Source organism: Anabrus simplex, chromosome 8 (assembly GCF_040414725.1).
Source record: "Anabrus simplex isolate iqAnaSimp1 chromosome 8, ASM4041472v1, whole genome shotgun sequence".
Taxonomy (NCBI): Eukaryota; Metazoa; Arthropoda; class Insecta; order Orthoptera; family Tettigoniidae; genus Anabrus; species Anabrus simplex.
In genome coordinates this window covers 81,560,755-81,582,038 of record NC_090272.1, presented here as the reverse complement: position 1 = coordinate 81,582,038, position 21,284 = coordinate 81,560,755, and the positions used below count along the sequence as shown (strand labels likewise).

General features: G+C 45.0%; 5 non-coding genes across 5 annotated transcripts; all 5 read right to left on the bottom strand.

Moving 5' to 3' along the window:
* Positions 1-6,181: 6,181 nt before the first annotated feature.
* TRNAV-CAC (transfer RNA valine (anticodon CAC)) lies at positions 6,182-6,254 on the bottom strand. Its single transcript has one exon. It is a non-coding gene; the product is annotated as a tRNA-Val (tRNA).
* A 1,956-nt stretch (positions 6,255-8,210) lies between these two features.
* Positions 8,211-8,283, bottom strand: TRNAV-CAC (transfer RNA valine (anticodon CAC)). Its single transcript has one exon. It is a non-coding gene; the product is annotated as a tRNA-Val (tRNA).
* A 2,422-nt stretch (positions 8,284-10,705) lies between these two features.
* On the bottom strand, positions 10,706-10,778 carry TRNAV-CAC (transfer RNA valine (anticodon CAC)). The gene has a single exon. It is a non-coding gene; the product is annotated as a tRNA-Val (tRNA).
* An 8,193-nt stretch (positions 10,779-18,971) lies between these two features.
* TRNAV-CAC (transfer RNA valine (anticodon CAC)) lies at positions 18,972-19,044 on the bottom strand. The gene has a single exon. It is a non-coding gene; the product is annotated as a tRNA-Val (tRNA).
* Positions 19,045-21,211: 2,167 nt separating this feature from the next.
* TRNAV-CAC (transfer RNA valine (anticodon CAC)) lies at positions 21,212-21,284 on the bottom strand. The gene has a single exon. It is a non-coding gene; the product is annotated as a tRNA-Val (tRNA).

Below are 21,284 nucleotides of genomic sequence, written 5' to 3'. Positions count from 1 at the left end.
TAGAGATGAATTGTATGAGACAGTGGAGAAATGTAATTTAGCGGAAAGTCAGAAGGACGAATTGTGTGAATTATTGATATCACATAGTGATGTTTTTAGCGATCGGCCTGGTAGAACACATCTTTACGAACACAAATTTAATGTTATTGATAACTCTACTTTTGTAGGACCGAAATATCCTATTCCGTTAAAATACGCTAGCGCTGTTGAAGAGCAGATTGACATTATGCTAGATCATAATATAATCGAACCATCATGTAGTCTTAATTTGAATCCACTTGTTACTATACCTAAGAAGGATAACACGGTAAGATTGTGCATGATGATAACTTTTGTAGGACTATATTGGATGAATTTGAGCTTGGTGACAAGGTTTTACTCAGAGTGCCACTTCCGTCATCAGCAGAAGCTGGTCAATTTTCTAAGTTTTTCTTGTTATATCAGGGATACTTCACCGTAGTGAAACGGATTGGGAAATGTGCTTATTCATTAGAAGACAAGGAAGGAAATATCGTAGGCACATATAATATAAGAAATCTTAAGAAATATATCATGTGAGTTTGTTGATTAATTTTCATTATTATGTTAATTCACCATATTTTATGACGCTGGCATTGCGAACAGGACTTCAGTGAAATTAGCGTGTGTTGTGATAATAAGTGAAGCACGGCAATGCAATAAACTCCAGTGCTTGGAGACAGTGTATATAATGAAATGTCTTCGAGAATTACTTTTGAACACTCAATGAACGTTTGAAACGACAGAAGTGAGAAAGAAATGTAATCTGTATGTAAATAATACTGTATAATCAAAGTGAAAATGATAATTGATAAATGTTTTATATGTGTAACAACGAACATCCAGATGGATGATACTATGTACCAAATTTGTAAAGGGCATTTTTATACATGTATCTATGGTGTACTCGATTTCAGGTGATTGTGTAGATATTTCATGAATCAATCGATTCATTTAATCGATTATTTCATGAGGGAGGCGTTCTGTAACCGTACAACAGGGTTACAGACTCCATTCTGTATTTATTATTATTATCATTATTATTATTATTATTATTATTATTATTATTAACCTGATTCATTAGATTTTATATATTCTGTTTCTCATCATTTAGACTGTAATAATTAGGTATCGCGTATATTATTGTATTTAATCATAGGTTAAGTGAATATGTTTGTAATTATTCTGTATTGTAGTAAGTGAGATTTGTTGGTTTCATATTGTCATGCTGTGGCTTGTAACTTTGGCTAGATGAGCTGGCATAGTATTTTGCAATCGAGGCTATGTTTAACTGGGAATATTGTGTACAAGGAGATTTCCCGGTGACGCATTCGGTATAGTCATTCTCGAACCGCTTGGGTACGCTTAGACGACACATGACTGATGACATCAGTGCGTGGACTCGTGATTGCGACCAAGTGTCAGTATTCGCCAGCTACTGTATGTTGAAGTGGAAGGGATGAACAGTGAGTGGGGAGATGAGTCGTCATCGCGAGGTGATATAAGGTGATGCTACGGTAGGAAGAGGTACTCAGTTCATCATATCTATTCAAATGATATTAATCAGTTGATAGTACTCAGTTCATTATTCTGTTCTTACTCAGTTCATAAGCAGTTGATATCGTGCAGATCATAAGTAACAGTCAGATGTATCAAATGGAAGAAGTGGTCTTAGTGTGATGGTCAGAGCTAAGAGTTGTGTTTGAAGAGGTAATCGTCGAGGAAGTCTACAAGTGGTGCTTGTATCCGAACAGAGACGGGTACTATGCTGATAAAGAAACATCATCTTCTTGTGAGGATGGACTTCACAAGATGTTTCAATAATATTTTCCAATTATTTAAAATATATTGAGTGGACGTAATTACATTGGAGCTCCCTACACGCGTACATGGTATGTAGGCCAACTCCTTGTTATATAAGAAGATTACAACAGACGGCTCCCGACTTCAGCTCACAGGTTTTCCCAAGAATTTCAAGTTCAACAGCGGTGTATGCAGACAACAGGTAATTAAAGCATCAGACATGTTATGCATTCATAACATGAAGAAGAGTGTAATCAGCGGCGATATCACATCTCACTTCAAGTTCATGCCAATAGCTTTTTTTGTTTAGATTAAATTTTCCTTTTCTTTGTACCGCAAATCTCACGATATATTTCTTTTGTTAAATTAAAAGACGTAAATGATTTTTCATTGTGACGTAAATTTAGTCATAAACTCAGTTTTATTTTTAATTATAATAAGTGATTCCAGTTCCATGTACAATCCTCAATTGTGGAAATGCAACAGTAATTTAATATTGTCCTGATCCATATCCCTGTATATTGCCAGATATGTGAGTTTATCACCTCACGCCTTGAGATAATTGATATAAGAGGTATGCTCTACCGAATTTTGTTGTTTTTCTTAAAAAAGCAACTGGCGCTCAAACAAATGTTATTTATATTATGTGGAAGATATGAAGGTATAAGAGTAGTGGTCGGAGTAGCCACAATGTGTAGCAAAGAGTTAGGAGTTTAGGAAGGGGTTTCTGATGGCACCAGGGAGTGGGGCACATACGTCACGGAAAGGTTTGGGCTGATTCTGCCAAGCCTGAGGATATGTGTCAGGATATGTGTCATCCTGGACTCTGAGTTGTTATTGAAACTTACTCACATCTTGACTCACCAGTATTGGTCACTAGTTTGCCTAAGGTCTGTTGAAACTGCTTGACACTCATACAGTATGCCAGCAGCAGTAATAATAATAATAAAAGTAGCTTTTAGAAGCCGAATACACTAGTATTAATGGGTGAGGGTTCTATTCCCGGTGAGGGATATAACTCTGGTATTACATGTCGTCTTAGAACTGCGCAGATAAGACAGACGCAAAGATGGACCGTTTATGGGGCCCTTTAATAATCTCAGGGGGTTGGGCAATTGGTCAAGACAGAAGTATCTTCAATTCACTAGTTACGTTCCATTTTAATGCCCTGCATCTCATTTTTAAAAGTGTTAGTTTCTAAAAATGCCTAAGGAAAAGAGCAGCAGAAGAGATTTACTAAATCAGTGGGTGTCGGGTAATAGTGACTATTCAACAGATGGTGTCATCATGTACTGCCAAGTTTGCTCAAAGGAAGTGAAATGTGAAAAGAAATTTCAACTTGAATAGCATTCAAAACAATTGCACATATTCAAACAAAGGAGGAGAAGAACAGTACACCACAACAACTACTTCTTATGCAGGTAAAGCCCAAGTCCTGTATTCTTAATACGTTTTCAAATGATCTTTGTAGGGCTTTCGTATGCAGCAGCATTCTATGGAATAAATTAAACAATCCAGTTCTGCGATCATTTCTCGAGAAATATTGTGTAAATCAAAAAATACCAGATGAATCAACGCTTTGGAAAACTTACCTACCTCCGCTATATGAAACTACCCTGGAATTGATCCGTTCTGATATCGGAAGGTACTGTGTCTGGATATCCGTTGATGAGACAGCGGATTCATGTGGTCGTTACATAGCAAATTTCGTGGTTGGAAAATTACATCCAGACGAACCCGGTAAGCCACATCTTCTTGCTTGTAAAGTACGAGAGAAAACCGACCATAGCACAATAGCAAGATTCTCTGCGACTATTGTAACCATCTGGAATTGAGAATAATATTGTTGTAAAGTGCTTGTACTGCTCACAGATGCAGCTTCGTATATGTTGAAAGCAGCAAAGGCCCTCCAAGTATTTTATCCAAAACTCATACACGTAACCTGTTTAGCGCACGGATTACATCGCATTGCAGAAGAAATACGCGCACAGTTTCCAGCTGTTAACAATTTAAATGGATGTGGGAAGAAACTGTTTTTGAAAGCACCAGTTCGTGTTCATGTCTACAAAGATTGTTCCTTTGCCACCTAAACCTGTCCTGAATAGGTGGGGGACATGGTTATCTCTAAGATCATTTTATCAGGAAAATTTTAATTAAGTGAAAGAAGTGGTTACAAAACTTCAAGGTGAGCACATTGTGTGTGTCCGTGATGCAAAAGTTGTGTTTGAAACCGCTACTGTTTATCAAGATGTGAATTTCATTCATGCACATTTTTCTAAACTTCCAAAAGCCATTGAGAGCTTAGAATCTTCTCCCCTCCATGAATCACTTAATCTCGTTCAGAAAGCTGCATCTTCATTGAATTCCGCTCCTGGCGAAATTGGAGAGAAGATTAAATGCAAGTTAGAAAAGGTGTTGAATTCGAACCCAGGACTGAAGAAGATTAAGTCAATTAGTCAATACTTGAGTGGAACTAGAGTATCCTTGCCAGGTGAATGATACGAAATGTTGGTGCCCATATATAAGTACCGTCCAATCACGTAAGTTGATGTAGAACGATTATTCTCAGCCTATAAACTCATTTTGACGTAAAAAAGACATAGTTTGTCTACAGAAAACATTGAAAGACTACTAGTTACCTATTGTGATGCTTCTTTTTGCGATAAAAGATACCTGTAAATAGGCAAGTGAATAAAATTGCATGTTTTAAGAGCATATATCCTTATTTTCCTTGCACATATTCTACTTTTTTAGTGCATATTTGAACGCATTTTTTCAGGTTTTTAGTGCATTTAAATCCAGGCCCTAGCCAAACGCCATTTCATTTCATTTCCACAATAATAATAATAATAATAATAATAATAATAATAATAATAATAATAATAATAATAATAATAATGGTGCATGGCATCTGTATAGGTTTGGTGGTGTCCTAATGGCGATAAAATGAATGGCAAAGACGTCAAAAACACCCAGTCCAAAAGCCAGAGGAATTAACAGTATGAGGGGTTGATTCCGAAAATTGATCGGGGGCCATCGGACCAAAGGCAAGCATTCTATCCATTTAGCCACAAAGTCGGACTTTAATTTGCTAAACCTTAGGTTACCATATCCTCTGATCAGGGGTTGAGCATTGGCAGTAGCAGAAGCCAGGGTAGTTGCTTGTGAAGCAGTCTTCACAACACAGAAGGCTTCTCCGTTGGCTATTGGCTGCAGCTCAAAACGCTGAAGGGTTGACGTTCACTAAACCAATCATCGAAAAGGGATAACCTAAGTTTAGTGGTAGCCCAGTTGTATCCTCCCCGAACCACGGTCTCACGCTCCAGGACACTGCCCTCGAGGAGGTAGAGGTGGGATCCCTTGCTGAGTCCAGGGAAAAACCAACCCTGGAGGGTGAACGGACTAAGAAAGGGAGAAAGAAAGAAAGAAAGAAAAAAAGAAAGAAAGAAACAAAGAAAGAAAGAAAAGAGGTTTTAAGACATTGAAGACTTTTGGCGACGTGAGGAAGGAAAGATCTAGAAGGGTATTAATTAAAGTACAGCCCCACAATTTGTTTGGTGTGAAAGTGGGGAAACCTCGGAAAACCAACTTCAGGGCCGCCGACAGTGGGATTCGAAACCACTATCTCCCGAATGCAAGTTCACTCACGGCCAACTCACTCGGTTAGTGAGAATATTCTTGTCGTTCTAATCCACACCTATTGAGCAGTTAATTTCTACTGAGCCCTTCTGCTACTTCTTCATCTGTTTACACTCCAGGGTCGGTTCTTCCCTGGCACTCAGCAAGGGCAGTGACCGGGAACTTCAGAATCTGGGTCGGGGATACAACTGGGGAGGATGACAAGTACCTCGTCCAGGCTCCCTCACATGCTGTGCTGAACAGGGGCCTTGCTGAGGATTATGAAGATTGGAAGGGATAGCGAAGGAAGAGGGAAGGAAGCGGTCGCGGCCTTAAGTTAGGTACAATCCCGGCATTTGCCTGGAGGAGAAGTGGGAAACCACGGAAAATCACTTTCAGGATGGCTGAGGTGGGAATCCAGCACATCTCTACTCAGTTGACCTCCCGAGGCTGAGTGGACACACGTACCAGTCTTCGAACCACTCCTCAAATTTCGTTTCAGAGCCGGGAATCGAACCCGGACCTCCGGGAGTAGCAGCTAATCACACTAACCACTACTACACAGAGGCGGACCTACTCAGCCTTACGCATAAGAATTCTGCAAAACTTTGGTACGTCGTAGTCAGAAATGATGGATTTACTAGCATTTTAACAATCGGACACTCGAAAGTAAGGTGAATTGTGTACGAATACAAAAAACGCCATTATTTGAATATTTAAAATTTATTTTAAAATGCCGATGTGTTTCCGCCCGGGATCGAACCAGGGACCTTGCGCGTGTGAGGCGCACGTGATAACCACTACACTACGGAATCTTACAGCACGATATTTTACAACGAACCTGTCATGATCATGAATATGGCTCTAGGTCAGGGTGACCAGTTGGCAGTACATTGCGTGCCACTTATTATGCTCATAGTTTGAAATGTGTCAATCCACCTTATCGTAAACCTCCCTCCCGCCAAATGTGCTACATTACCACAACTGTTTCCATCTATTTCTTCTGGATTAAAATAGAGAAGTATGTAAGAAGATAATAATCATAATGTCATTAACGCCAACACCACCGAGCGAATGACTGTGCCGTGTACGTCACGTAGCTATCTGATAGCATTCGGGATATGTGGGTTCGAATCTCGATTTCGGCGTCCATGAAGATAGTTTTTCAGTGGCTTACGTTCTTCACACCAGTAAAATGCTTGAATTGTACCTCAATTAAGGCCACAGTCACTTCCTTCACACTCCTAGTCCTTTCCTACCCCATCGTTGCCATAAGACCTATATATGTAGGTGCGATATGGAACAAATTATTTAAAAAGCCAAGACTAATTAATGACTCGTACATTGTTAATTCCGAGTCTGTGGTATAGTGATTAGTGTGATTAGCTGTCACCCCCGGCTGCCAGGGTTCGATTCCCGGCTCTGTCACGAAATTTGAAAAGTGGTACGAGGACTGGAACGGGGTCCACTCAGCCTCCGGAAGTCAACTGAGTAGAAGTGGGTTCGATTCCCACCTGAGCCATTCTCCAATTGTTTTCCGTGTTGTCCCACTCCTCCTCTAGGCAAATGCCGGGATGGTTGCCTCACATAAGACCGCGCCCGCTTCCTTCCTCTTCCTTTCCTATCCCTTCCAATTTTCCCATCCCCCTACACGTACCCAACTCAGCATAGCAGGTGAGGACGCGTAGGTGAGGTCCTGGGCCTCATCACCAGTTGTATCCTCCCCGACCCAAAGTCTCACGCTCCAGGACACGAACTGGAGGCGGTAGAGATGTGATCCCTTGGTGAATCCGAGGAAAAAACCAACCCTGGACGGTAAGAGATTAAGAAAGGGAGAACGAAAGAAAGAAAGAAAGAAAGAAAGAAAGAAAGAAAGAAAGAAATTTTTAAGATATACAAGACTTTTTTCTAGAAGGGCATTATTTAAAGTATAGCCCCAGCATTTGCCTGGTGTGAAAGTGGGGAAACCTCGGAAAACCAACTTCAGGGCCGCCGACAATGGGATTCGAACCCACTATCTCCCGAATGCAAACTCATTCACGGCCAACTCGCTCGGTTAGAGAGAATATTCTAGTCGTTCTAATGCACGCCTGTTGAGCCGTTAATTTCTACTGAGCCCTTCTGCTACTTCTTCATCTGTTCACACTCTAGGGTCGGTTTTTCCCTGGCACTCAGCGACGGACCCCACCTCTACCACCTCAGGGCAGTGTCCTGAAGCTTCAGAATCTGGGTTGGAGATACAACGGGGGAGGATGACCAGTACCTCGTCAAGGCTCCCTCATCTGCTATGCTGAACAGGGCCTTGCTGAGGGATGGGAAGATTGGAAGGGATAGCGAAGGAAGAGGGAAGGAAGCGGTCGTGGCCTTAAGTTAGGTACCATCCCGGCATTCGCCTGGAGGAGAAGTGGGAAACCACGGAAAACCACTTCGAGGATGGCTGAGGTGGGAATCGAACCCACCTCTACTCAGTTGACCTCCTGAGGCTGAGTTGACCCCGTTCCAGCCCGCGTACCACTCTTCAAATTTCGTGGCAGAGCCGGGAATCGAACCCGGGCTCCGGGAGTGGCAATAATCACACTAACCAGTACATCAAAGGGGCGGACCTACTCAGTCTTACGCCAAGAATTCTGCAATACTTTGGTACGTCGTAGTCAGAAATGATAGATTTACTAGCATTCTAAAAATCGGTCACTCGAAGGTAAGGTGAATCGGGTACGACCACAATAAACGCCATTATTTGAACGTTTTAAATTAATTTTAAAATGCCGATGTGTTTCTGCCCGGGATCGAACCGGGGATCTTGCGCGTGTGAGGCGCACGTGATAACCACTACACTACGGAAACATACAGCACGACACAGCTCTACGAACTTTTACAACGAACCTGTCGTGATCATGAATATTGCGTGCCACTTATTATTTTACTTTAAACTATTTAAACACAATCACAACATACATAAATCCCCCTTTAATACTATCGTAAACCTTAAATGCTACATTACCACAACTATTTCCATCTATTTCTTCTGGATTAAAATAGAGAAGTATGTAAGAAGATCATCATCATCATCATCTGTTTACCCTCCAGGTTCGGCTTTTCCCTCGGACACAGCGAGGGATCCCTCCTCTACCGCCTCAAGGGCAGTGTCCTGGAGCTTCAGACTCTTGGTCGGGGGACACAACTGGCGAGTATGACCAGTACCTCGCCCAGGCGGCCTCGCCAATTGACCTCCCGAGGCTGAGTGGACCCCGTTCCAGCCCTCGTACCACTTTTCAAATTTTCGTGGCAGAGCCGGGAATCGAACCCGGACCTCCGGGGGTGGCAGCTAACCACTACACCACAGAGGCGGACATGTAAGAAGATAATAATCATAATGTCATTAACGCCAACACCACCGAGCGAATGACTGTGCGGTGTACGTCACGTAGCTATCTGATAGCATTCGGGAAGTAGTGGGTGGGTTCGAATCCCACTGTCGGCAGCCCTGAAGATAGTTTTCAGTGGCTTACGTTTTTCACACCAGTCAAATGCTGGGATTGTACCTTAATTAAGGACACGGTCACTTCCTTCACACTCCTACTCCTTTCCTACCCCATCGTCGCTATAAGACCTATAAGACCTATCTGTATAGGTGTGACATACGGTAAATGATTAAAATAGCCGAGACTAATTAATGACTCGTACATTGTTAATTAAAAGTATTTTTACGGTAATTCGATTCCCGGCTTTACCACGAAATTTGAAATGTGGTACGAGGGCTATAACGGGGTTCACTCGGCCTCCGGCCGTCAGCTGAGTAGATGGGGGGATTCGATTCCCACCTGAGCCTTTCTCCAAGCGGTTTTCCGTGGTGCCCCATTCTTCCTCCAGGCATTTGCCGGGATGGTTACCTCACAAAAGACCACGCCCGCTTCCTTCCTCTTCCTTGTCTATCCCTTCCAAACTTCCCATCCCCCTACAAGTAACCTGCTCAGCACAGAAAGTGAGGCTGGCAAAGCGAGGTCCTGGGCCTCCTCACTTCTTGTATCCTCCCCAACCGAAATTCTCAAGCTCCAGGACACTGCCCTTGAGGAGGTAGAGGTGGTATCCTTTGCTGAGTCCGAGGGACCCTGAGGGTAAACGTCGAACTTACACAGATAGATCTTATGGCGACGATGGGACAGGAAAGGGCTAGGAGTGGGAAGGAAGCGGCCGTGGCCTTAAATAAGGTACAGCCCCAGCATTTGCCTGGTGTGAAAATGGGAAACCTCGGAAAACAATCTTCAGGGCTGCCGACAGTGGGGTTCGAACCTACATCTCCCGAATACTGGATACTGGCCGCACATAAGCGACTACAGCTATCGAGCTCGGTAGAGAAGAAAGAAAGAAAGTTTTAAGACATTGAAGGCTTTTGGCGACACGAGGAAGGAAAGTGCTAGAGGGTCATTAATTAAGTACAGCCCCAGCATTTGCCTGGTGTGAAAGTGGGTAACCTCGGATAACCAACTTCAGGGGCGCCGGCAGTGGGATTCGAACCCACTATCTACCGAATGCAAGTTCACTCAAGTCCAACGCGCTCGGTTAGTGAGAATATGCTTGTCGTTCTAATCCACGCCTATTGATCCTTTAATTTCTACTGAGCCCTTCTGCTTCTTCTTTATCTGTTTACACTCCAGGGTCTGTTTTTACCTCGGACTCAGCGAGGAATCCCACCTCTACCGCCTCCGGGCAGTTTCCTGGAGCTTCAGGCTCTGGGTCGGGGATTCAACTGGGAAGGATGACCGGTACCTCGTCCAGGCGCCCTCACATGCTATGCTGAACAGGGGCCTTGCGGGGGGATGTTAAGATTGGAATGGATAGAGAAGGAAGAGGGAAGGAAGCGGTCGTGGCCTTAAGGAGGAGGAGGAGGAGAAGAAGTGGGAAACCACGGAAAACCACTTCCAGGATGGCTGAGGTGGGAATCGAACCCACCTCTACTCATTTGACCTCCCGAGGCTGAGTGGACCCCGGTCCAGCCATCGTACCACTCTTCAGATTACGTGGCAGAGCCGGGAATCGAACCCGAGCTTCTGGGGGTGCCAGCTAATCACACTAACCAGTACACCACGAAGGCGAAACCTACTGAGGCCCAAGCATAAGAATTCTGCAATGCTTTGGTACGTCGTAATCAGAAATGATGGATTTACTATTATTTTAACAATCGAACATCGGTAAGTGAGATGAATTGTGCACGACCACAATAAACGCCAATACTTGGCTATTTGAAATTTATTTTAAAAAGCAAATGTGTTTCCGCCCGGGATCGAACCGGGGACCTTGCGCGTGTGAGGCGCACGTGATAACCACTACACTACGGAAACATACAGCACGACGCAGCTCTACGAACTTTTACAAGGAACCTGTCATGATCATGAATATGGCTCTAGGTCAGGGTGACCAGTTGGCAGTACATTGCGTGCCACTTATTGTGCTCATAGTTTGAAATGTGTCAATCCACCTTATCGTAAACCTCCCTCCCGCCAAATGTGCTACATTACCACAACTGTTTGCATCTATTTCCTTAGGATTAAAATAGATAAGTATGTAAGAAGATAATAATCATAATGTCATTAACGCCAACACCACCGAGCGAATGAGGGTGTGTTGCACGTCACGCAGCTATCAGATTGCATTCGGGAAGTAGTGGGTGGGTTCGAATCCCATTGTCGGCAGCCTTGAATATAGTTTCCAGTGGCTTACGTTTTTCACACCTGTCAAATGGTGGGATTGTACCCGATATAAGGCCACAGTCACTTCCTTCACTCCTAGTCCTTTCCTGCCCCATCGTCGCCATAAGACCTATTTGTGTAGGTGTGACATAGGTAAATTATTAAAATAGCCGAGACTAATTAATGACTCGTACATAGTTAATTAAAGTAATTTTACGGTAATTCGATTCCCGGTTTTACCACGAAATTTGAAAAGTGGTACGAAGGTTGGAACGGTCTTCACTCGGCCTCGCGCCGTCAGCTGAGTAGATGGGGGGATTCGATTCCCACCTGAGCCTTTCTCCAAGTGGTTTTCAGTGGTGTCCAACTCCTCCTCCAGGCAAATGCCGGGATGGTCACCTTACAAAAGACCACGCCCGCTTCCTTCCTCTTCCTTGTTATCCCTTCCAATCTTCCCATCCCCCTACAAGTAACCTGCTCAGCATAGCAAGTGAGGTCGGCTAGGCGAGGTCCTGGGCCTTCTCACCGGTTGTATCCTCCCCGACCCAAATTCTCACGCTCCAGGACACTGCCCTTGAGGCGCTAGAGGTGGGATCCCTTGCTGAGTCCGAGGAAAAACCGACCTTGGAGGGTAACAGATTAAGAAAGAAAGAAAGAAAGAAAGAAAGAAAGAAAGAAAGAAAGAAAGAAAAAGAATTTTTTAAGATATGTATGTATGTTGGGTAATCAGCCCGAAGGCTGGTTTGATCCTCTGCAGCTTCGCCAACAGCTGTCATAAATAGCCTAGGCGTCACTGAAGAGGCGTACTAGGGAAACGAGGAGTGAGGTAGTTTCCCGTTGCTTTCCTCACCGAGCCAGCAGTTGCTCTTACATATCAGTCTGCCAAGCCCACTGAAATGTATGCACCAACTGACCCTATGAGCGATATTTTCACACCATTCATAACAGGGACTGGTTGCATAAGGAATGGTATTACTAGCACCACTCATACCTCAGTCACTTTCATATTGTCAAAGCCAAGGATGAGACTGTGACGGGTCAATGAAAGTAACAAATTTGATATAGCCCATACCAGAAGACATAGTGCACTGTAAACACTACATCTCGCCAGCAAAGGCATTTTTAAGATATATAAAACTTTATTCTAGAAGGGCATTATTTAAAGTACAGCCCCAGCATTTGCCTGGTGTAAAAGTGGGAAACCTCGGAAAACCAAATTCAGAGCCGCCGACAGAGGGATTCGAACCCACTATCTCCCGAATGCAAGCTCACTCACGGCCAACTCGCTCGGTTAGTGAGAATATTCTTGTCGTTCTAATGCACGCCTATTGAGTCGTTAATTTCTACTGAGCCCGTTTGCTTCTTCCTTATCTGTTTACACTCCAGGGTCGGTTTTTACCTTGGACTCAGCGAGGGATCCCACCTCTACCGCCTCATGGCACTTTCCTGGAGTTTCAGACTCTAGGTCGGGAATTCAACTAGGGAGGATGACCAGTACGTCGTTCAGGCACCCTTACATGCTATGCTAAAGAGGTGCCTTGCGGGGCGATGGGAAGATTGGAAGGGATAGAGAAGGAAGAGGGAAGGAAGGGACCGTGGCCTTAAGTTAGGTACCATCCCGGCATTTGCCTGGAGAACTGGGAAACCACGGAAAACCACTTCCGCATGGCTGAGGTGGGAATCGAACCGACCTTCACTCAGTTGACCTCCTGAGCCTGAGTGGACCCCATTCCAGCCCTCATACCTCTCTTCAAATATCGTTGCAGAGCCGGGAATCGAACCCGGGCTCAGGGAGTGGCAGTTAATCACACTAACCAGTACACCACAGAGGCGGACCTACTCAGCCTTACGCCTAAAATTTCTGCAAAACTTCGGTACGTTGTAGTCAGAAATGATAGATTTACTAGCATTTTAACAATCGGACACTGGAAAGTAAGGTGAATTGTGTACGACCACAAAAAGCCATGTCCGACTCGTTGGCTGAATGGTCAGCGTACTGGCCTTCGGTTCAGAGGGTCCCGGGTTCGATTCCCGTCCGGGTCGGGGATTTTAACCTTCATTAGTTAATTCCAATGGCCCGGGGGCTGGGTGTTTGTGCTGTCCCCAACATCCCTGCAACTCACACACCACACATAACACTATCCTCCACCACAATAACACGCAGTTAAATACACATGGCAGATGCCGCCCACCCTCATCGGAGGGTCTGCCTTACAAGGGCTGCACTCGAATAGTAATAGCCACACGAAATTATTATTACAAAAAGCCATTATTTGAATATTTTAAAGTAATTTTAAAATGCTGGGATCGAACCGGGGACCTTGCGCGTGTGAGGCGCACGTGATAACCACTACACTACGAAAACTTACAGCACGACACAGCTCTACGAACTTTTACAACGAACCTGTCATGATCATGAATATGGCTCTAGGTCGGGGTGACCAGTTGGCAGTACATTGCGTGCCAATTATTATGCTCATAGTTTGAAATGTGCCAATCCACCTTATCGTAAACCTCCCTCCCGCCAAATGTGCTACATTACCACAACTGTTTCCATCTATTTCTTCTGGATTAAAATAGAGAAGTATGTAAGAAGATAATAATCATAATGTCATTAACGCCAACACCACCGAGCGAATGACTGTGCCGTGTACGTCACGTAGCTATCTGATTGCATTCGGGAAGTGGTGGGTGGGTTCGAATCCCACTGTCGGCAGCCCTGAAGATAGTTTTCAGTGGCTTACGTTTTTCACACCAGTCAAATGCTGGGATTGTACCTTAATTAAAGACACGGTCACTTCCTTCACACTCCTAGTCCTGTCCTACCCCATCGTCGCTATAAAACCTATAAGACCTATCTGTATAGGTGTGACATACGGTAAATTATTAAAATAGCCGAGACTAATTAATGACTCGTACATTGTTAATTAAAAGTAATTTTACGGTAATTCGATTCCAGGCTTTACCACGAAATTTGAAATGTGGTACGAGGGCTGGGACAGGGGTTCACTCGGCCTCGGGCCGTCAGCTGAGTAGATGGGGGGATTCTATTCCCACCTGAGCCTTTCTCCAAGTGGTTTTCCGTGGTGTCCCACTCCTCCTCCAGGCATTTGCCGGGATGGTTACCTCACAAAAGACCACGCCCGCTTCCTTCCTCTTCCTTGTCTATCCCTTCCAAACTTCCCATCCCCCTACAAGTAACCTGCTCAGCACAGAAAGTGAGGCTGGCAAAGCGAGGTCCTGGGCCTCCTCACTTCTTGTATCCTCCCCGACCGAAATTCTCAAGCTCCAGGACACTGCCCTTGAGGAGGTAGAGGTGGTATCCTTTGCTGAGTCCGAGGGACCCTGGAGGGTAAACGGATTAAGAAAGAGAGAATAAAGATTTTTTTTTGCTAGTTGTTTAACGTCGCACTTACACAGATAGATCTTATGGTGACGATGGGACAGGAAAGGGCTAGGAGTGGGAAGGAAGCGGCCGTGGCTTTAATTAAGGTACAGCCCCAGCATTTGCCTGGTGTGAAAATGGGAAACCTCGGAAAACCATCTTCAGGCCTGCCGACAGTGGGGTTCGAACCTACTATCCCCCGAATACTGGATACTGGCCGCACTTAAGCGACTGCAGCTATCGAGCTCGGTAGAGAATAAAGAAAGAAAGAAAGAAAGAAAGAAAGAAAGAAAGAAAGAAAGGTTTAAGACATTGAAGTCTATTGGCGACACGATGAAAAAAGGGCTAGAGGGTCATTAATTAAGTACAGCCCCAGCATTTGCCTGGTGTGAAAGTGGGAAACCTCGGATAACCAACTTCAGTGCCGCCGGCAGTGGAATTCGAACCCACTATCTCCCGAATGCTAGTTCACTCAAGTCCAACGCGCTCGGTTAGTGAGAATATTCTTGTCGTTCTAATCCACGCCTATTGATCCTTTAATTTCTACTGAGCCCTTCTGGGGAGAATGACCAGTACCTCACCCAGGCGGCCTCACATGCTATGCTGAACAGGGGCCTTGTGGAGGGATGGGAAGATTGGAAGGGATAGACAAGGAAGAGGGAAGGAAGCGGCCGTGGCCTTAAGTTAGGTACCATCCCGGCATTCGCCTGGAGGGGAAGTGGGAAACCACGGAAAACCACTTCGAGGATGGCTGAGGTGGGAATCGAACCCACCTCTACTCAGTTGACCTCCCGATGCTGAGTAGACCCCGTTCCAGCCCTCGTACCACTTTTCAAATTTTCGTGGCAGAGCCGGGAATCGAACCCGGACTTCCGGGGGTGGCAGCTAATCACGCTAACCACTACACCACAGAGGCGGCGAGAAGTATGTAAGAAGATAGTAATCATAATGTCATTAACGCCAACACCACCGAGCGAATGACTGTGCGGTGTACGTCACGCAGCTATCAGATTGCATTCGGGAAGTATTGGGTGGGTTCGAATCCCACTGTCGGCAGCCCTGAATATAGTTTCCAGTGGCTTACGTTTTTTACACCTGTCAAATGGCGGGATTGTACCTGAATTAAGGCCACAGTCACTTCCTTCACTCCTAGTCCTTTCCTACCCCATCGTCGCCATAAGACCCATCTGTGTAGGTGTGACATAAGTAAATTCTTAAAATAGCCGAGACTAATTAATGACTCGTACATAGTTAATTAAGCCGCCTATGTGGTGTAGTGGTTAGCGTGATTAGCTGCCACCCCCGGAGGTCCGGGTTCGATTCCCGGCTCTGCCACGCAATTTGAAAAGTAGTACGAGGGCTGGAACGGGGTCCACTCAGCCTCGGGAGGTCAACTGAGTAGAGGTGGGTTCGATTCCCACCTCAGCCATCCTCGAAGTGGTTTTCCATGGTTTCCCCACTTCTCCTCCAGGCGAATGCCGGGATGGTACCTAACTTAAGGCCACGGCCGCTTCCTTCCCTCTTCCTTGCCTATCCCTTCCAATCCTCCCATCCCTCCACAAGGCCCCTGTTCAGCATAGTAGGTGAGGCCGCCTGGGCGAGGTACTGGTCATACTCTCCAGTTGTATCCCCCAACTAAGAGTCTGAAGCTCCAGGACACTGCCCTTGAGGCGGTAGAGGTGGGATCCCTCGCTAAGTCCGAGGGAAAAACCGAACCTGGAGGTTAAACAGATGAAGATGATGATGATGACATAGTTAATTAAAGTAATTTTACGGTAATTCGATTCCCGGTTTTACCACGAAATTTGAAAAGTGGTACGAGGTCTGGAACGGTCTTCACTCGGCCTCGGGCCGTCAGCTGAGTAGATGGGGGGATTCGATTCCCACCTGAGTCTTTCTCCAAGTGGTTTTCAGTGGTGTCCAACTCCTCCTCCAGGCAAATGCCGGGATGGTAACCTTACAAAAGACCACGCCCGCTTCCTTCCTCTTCCTTGTCTATCCCTTCCAATCTTCCCATCCCCCTACAAGTAACCTGCTCAGCATAGCAAGTGAGGTCGGCTAGGCGAGGTCCTGGGCCTTCTCACCGGTTGTATCCTCCCCGACCCAAATTCTCACGCTCCAGGACACTGCCCTTGAGGCGGTAGAGGTGGGATCCCTTGGTGAGTCCGAGAAAAAACTAACCTTGGAGGGTAGCAGATTAAGAAAGGGAGAAAGAAAGAAAGAAAGAGAGAAAGAAAGAAAGAAAGAAAGAAAGAAAGAAAGAAAGAATTTTTTAAGATATATGACTTTTTTCTAGAAGGGTTTTATTTAAAGTACATCCCCAGCATTTGCCTGGTGTAAAAGTGGGAAACCTCGGAAAACCAAATTCAGGGCCGCCTACAGTGGGATTCGAACCCACTATCTCCCGAATGCAAGCTCACTCAAGGCCAACTCGCTGGGTTAGTGAGAATATTCTTGTCGTTCTAATGCACGCCTATTGAGCCGTTAATTTCTACTGAGCCCGTCTGCTTCTTCTTTATCTGTTTACACTCCAGGGTCGGTTTTTACCTCGGACTCAGCGAGGGATCCCACCTCTACCGCCTCATGGCACTTTCCTGGAGTTTCAGACTCTAGGTCGGGAATTCAACTAGGGAGGATGACCAGTACGTCGTTCAGGCACCCTTACATGCTATGTTGAACAGGGTCCTTGCGGGGCGATGGGAAGATTGGAAGGGATAGAGAAGGAAGAGGGAAGGAAGGGACCGTGGCCTTAATTTAGGTACCATCCCGGCATTTGCCTGGAGAACTGGGAAACCACGGAAAACCACTTCCAGGATGGCTGAGGTGGGAATCGAACCCACCTCTACTCAGTTGACCTCCTGAGGCTGAGTGGACCCCGTTCCAGCCCTCGTACCACTCTTCAAATTTCGTTGCAGAGCCGGGAATCGAACCCGGGCTCCGGGAGTGGCAGTTAATCACGCTAACCAGTACACCACAGAGGCGGACCTACTCAGCCTTACGCCTAAACTTTGGTACGTTGTAGTTAGAAATGATAGATTTACTAGCATTTTAACAATCGGACACTGGAAAGTAAGGCGAATTGTGTATAGGGAATTTGATCCCGGCCCTTGTTTCTAATCCCGGGTTTTCGGGATTACACTTGGTCATTCCCGGGATCCCGGGATTATCCCGGGATTGATGGTTACAAATAAAAGGTAAGAAAATCTTACAGAAATCAACTGTTTAATCAGCAAATCAAAATTTAGACAAAATCAACATATTTTACTGTATACGCCTAGGTAATGTAATCACTCTAATTAATCAGTGAGATCTCTTTAAACTTACATACATTTTAAAAAACCTTTATGTAACAAAGTATGCAAATAAACTTTGGAAATTAACAACAATCTCTCTGAACATAGACTAAATAGACGACTTTCATGTTACAACATAATAAGTAGGTAGAAATTTCACATTTCTCGTAAATATAAAGAAAACTAATTTAATAGGAACATTCTAATTTGAATTACGAAAATATGATCTGAGAAATAACAACGCGTCCAGTGTTTCATCACCAAGCCTGCTTCTCAATTTGTTGCACATATATGCAGCAGCTGAGAAAGCGCGTTCAGGTTCGATGGAAGTTAGAGGAATCGTTTGTAAATACTTATAAGCCTGCTCTAGGTTATAGTTCCGAGTAGAATTTGAAGACTCGTATAGGTTCATTTCCTTCCTAACAATTCTGGAAAATTCATTTTCATTTCATGCTTCAGGAGACATTTCATGCTGTTTTCTATTTCCAAATGAAGCTTTTCTTTGAGCGTCAAATCACTTTTTTCTGTATTTGTAGGCTCGACTTGCATATTTTGTTCTTGCTCTTCGTCATTTTTTACCATTTAATCTCTCAATTAAAGAAACAATCTGTCTTTTTTATCAGGAATTTGGTCGGACTTGAAAATGTACGCTTTATTTCATCATCTAACGCCAACGCCACATTGTCACTATGATTTTCTAGGTAGCATAATATGCCACTCAACTCATTTCTTCGGCGATGTTTGATGCGTGTTTGTAAATGTATCTTGAATTTAGAAGCCAACTCGGAGCTATTGTCATTTAACTGCTTGAAAAGAAAGGTAAGGGCAGCATCAGCTGTGCATAAATTCTCATCAGTGTGACAGAGTGCGTCTACAGTTAATTTGACTGGAGCCATGACTTTAATGATTTCATCGATGAGCTCGAAATCCGACTCTTCCAACTGCACTAGATTATTCAAACTCACTGAGAGTTTCGCTTCACGCAGTCTATTTTGCAAATTTTTAAAAATGATGCCAATCCCGAAAATCCCGGGATCCGGAAAACTTAATCCAGAAAACGACGGGATTGAAAAGTTTTCGGGATCCCGGGATCGAATCCTCTAATTGTGTACGACCACAATAAACGCCATTATTTGAATATTTTAAAGTAATTTTAAAATGCTGATGTGTTTCCGCCCGGGATCGAACCGGGGACCTTGCGCGTGTGAGGCGCACGTGATAACCACTACACTACGGAAACTTACAGCACGACACAGCTCTACGAACTTTTACAACGAACCTGTCATGATCATGAATATGGCTCTAGGTCAGGGTGACCAGTTGGCAGTACATTGCGTGCCACTTATTGTGCTCATAGTTTGAAATGTGTCAATCCACCTTATCGTAAACCTCCCTCCCGCCAAATGTGCTACATTACCACAACTGTTTCCATCTATTTCTTCTGGATTAAAATAGAGAAGTATGTAAGAAGATAATAATCATAATGTCATTAACGCCAACACCACCGAGCGAATGACTGTGCGGTGTACGTCACGTAGCTATCTGATTGCATTCGGGAAGTAGTGGATGGGTTCGAATACCACAGCCGGCAGCCCTGAAGATAGTTTTCAGAGGCTTACGTTTTTCACACCAGTCAAATGCTGGGATTGTACCTTACTTAAGGCCACGGTCACTTCCTTCACACTCCTAGTCCTTTCCTACCTCATCGTCGCCATAGGTGTATAGGTGTGACATACGGTAAATTATTAAAATAGCCGAGACTAATTAATGACTCGTACATTGTTAATTAAAGTAATTTTACGCTAATTCGATTCCCGGCTTTACCACGAAATTTGAAATGTGGTACGAGGGCTGGGACGGGGTTCACTCGGCCTCGGGCCGTCAGCTGAGTAGATGGGGGGATTCTATTCCCACCTGAGCCTTTCTCCAAGTGGTTTCCCGTGGTTTCCCACTCCTCCTCCAGGCATTTGCCGGGATGGTTACCTCACAAAAGACCACGCCCGCTTCCTTCCTCTTCCTTGTCTATCCCTTCCAAACTTCCCATCCCCCTACAAGTAACCTGCTCAGCACAGAAAGTGAGGCTGGCAAGGCGAGGTCCTGGGCCTCCTCACTTCTTGTATCCTCCCCGACCGAAATTCTCAAGCTCCAGGACACTGCCCTTGAGTAGGTAGAGGTGTATCCTTTGCTGAGTCCGAGGGACCCTGGAGGGTAAACGGATTAAAAAAGAGAGATTTTTTTTGCTAGTTGTTTTACGTCGCACTTACACAGATAGATCTTATGGCGACGATAGGACAGGAAAGGGCTAGGAGTGGCAAGGAAGCGGCCGTGGCCTTAATTAAGGTACAGCCCAACATTTGCCTGGTGTGAAAATGGGAAACCACGGAAAACCATCTTCAGGGCTGCCGACAGTGGGGTTCGAACCTACTATCTCCCGAATACTGGATACTGGACGCACATAAGCGACTGCAGCTATCGAGCTCGGTAGAGAAGAAAGAAAGGAAGAAAGAAAGAAAGAATGTTTTAAGACATTGAAGGCTTTTGGCGACACGAGAAAGGAAAGGGCTAGAGGGTCATTAATTAAGTACAGCCCCAGCATTTACCTGGTGTGAAAGTGGGAAACCTCGGATAACCAACTTCAGGGCCGCCGGCAGTGGGATTCGAATCCACTATCTCCCGAATGCAAGTTCACTCAAGTCCAACGCGCATGGTTATTGAGAATATTCTTGTCGTTCTAATCCACGCCTATTGATCCGTAAATTTCTACTGAGCCCTTCTGCTTCTTCTTTATCTGTTTACACTCCAGGGTCGGTTTTTACCTCGGACTCAGCGAGGGATCCCACCTCTACCGCCTCAGGGCATTTTCCTGGAGCTTCAGGCTCTGGGTCGGGGATTCAATTCGTCCAGGCGCCCTCACATGGTATGCTGAACAGGGGCCTTGCGAGGGGATGGGTAGATTGGAATGGATATAGAAGGAAGAGGGAAGGAATCGGCCGTGGCCTTAACTTAGGTACCATCTTGGTATTTGCCTGGAGGAGAAGTGGGTAACCACGGAAAACCACTTCCAGGATGGCTGAGGTGGGAATCGAACCCACCTCTACTCATTTGACCTCCCGAGGCTGAGTGGATCCCGGTCCAGCCCTCGTACCACTCTTCAAATTTCGTGGCAGAGCCGGGAATCGAACCCGAGCCTCTGGGGGTGGCAGCTAATCACACTAAGCCGAACACCACAAAGGCGGGCCTACTGAGGCCCAAGCATAAGAATTCTGCAATGCTTTGGTACGTCGTAATCAGAAATGATGGATTTACTATTATTTTAACAATCGAACATCGGTAAGTAAGTTGAATTGTGCACGACCACAATAAACGCCATTACTTGGCTACTTGAAATTTATTTTAAAATGCTAAGGTGTTTCCGCCCGGGATCGAACCGGGGACCTTGCGCGTGTGAGGCGCACGTGATAACCACTACACTACGGAAAC